This window comes from Chrysochloris asiatica, unplaced genomic scaffold (genome assembly GCF_000296735.1).
Source record: "Chrysochloris asiatica unplaced genomic scaffold, ChrAsi1.0 scaffold00200, whole genome shotgun sequence".
In the NCBI taxonomy this organism is placed as follows: domain Eukaryota; kingdom Metazoa; phylum Chordata; class Mammalia; order Afrosoricida; family Chrysochloridae; genus Chrysochloris; species Chrysochloris asiatica.
This window is the reverse complement of record NW_006408718.1, coordinates 2,993,917-2,994,182: the sequence shown is the minus strand read 5'-3', so window position 1 is coordinate 2,994,182 and position 266 is coordinate 2,993,917.

Genomic DNA, 266 nt, shown 5'->3' with positions numbered 1-266 from the left:
TCTGAACAGGGCTGTTGAAAGGAGATGGGGTAAGACTCTTGTGGTTCCGTAATGAATAACTGCTATGAGTACTGACTGTGAGTGTTGCAAATGTAAATGCAGACGTTTTGTAACAAAAGGAGGGGGTGGCTGATCTTGTAGTCCAGTAGCAAAGGACCTGGGACCTTTAAGGGAGAAGAACGGTGTTTGAGACCCTACCCAGAGAAGTAGTAACACCAGACATGGAGGCAGAGACGATGATGTGGAGAGATGGAGCAGCTGGGGAC